Genomic DNA, 447 nt, shown 5'->3' on the forward strand with positions numbered 1-447 from the left:
CTGTCTAGTTGTAAGTATAGTTCTAAAGATTGAATTGGATAGATTGGTTTAATCGATTAACCAAAAATTAATTTTTTATTGGTTCGGTTGAAATAAAAAAAACTATTTGATAAAAAATCGTGAAAGAATCAGTCAAAACGACAATTAACCGGTAAATCGATTGAACCGGACGAATTTTTTTAAAGATTTTCGGTTTTAATTTAAAAAAAAAAACCCAGAAAACCCCGCCCTCCTTTTTCTCTCTCACAAACGATGATACAAACCCTACCACCAAACCCTATCACAGGCTCAGAGTTGCAGCCACCTTCAAACCTCAGAACGCCACCACTATCGCCGCTGGCGGTGACAGCCAGAAGTTTCCGTCGTCACCTCTCGAATGTCTGCTCGGCTCTCTTCTCTTGGATACGCTTCTCCTCGACGTTGCTAAAAGGTCGATTCGGAGCTGTT

This window comes from Arachis ipaensis, chromosome B06 (genome assembly GCF_000816755.2).
Source record: "Arachis ipaensis cultivar K30076 chromosome B06, Araip1.1, whole genome shotgun sequence".
In the NCBI taxonomy this organism is placed as follows: domain Eukaryota; kingdom Viridiplantae; phylum Streptophyta; class Magnoliopsida; order Fabales; family Fabaceae; genus Arachis; species Arachis ipaensis.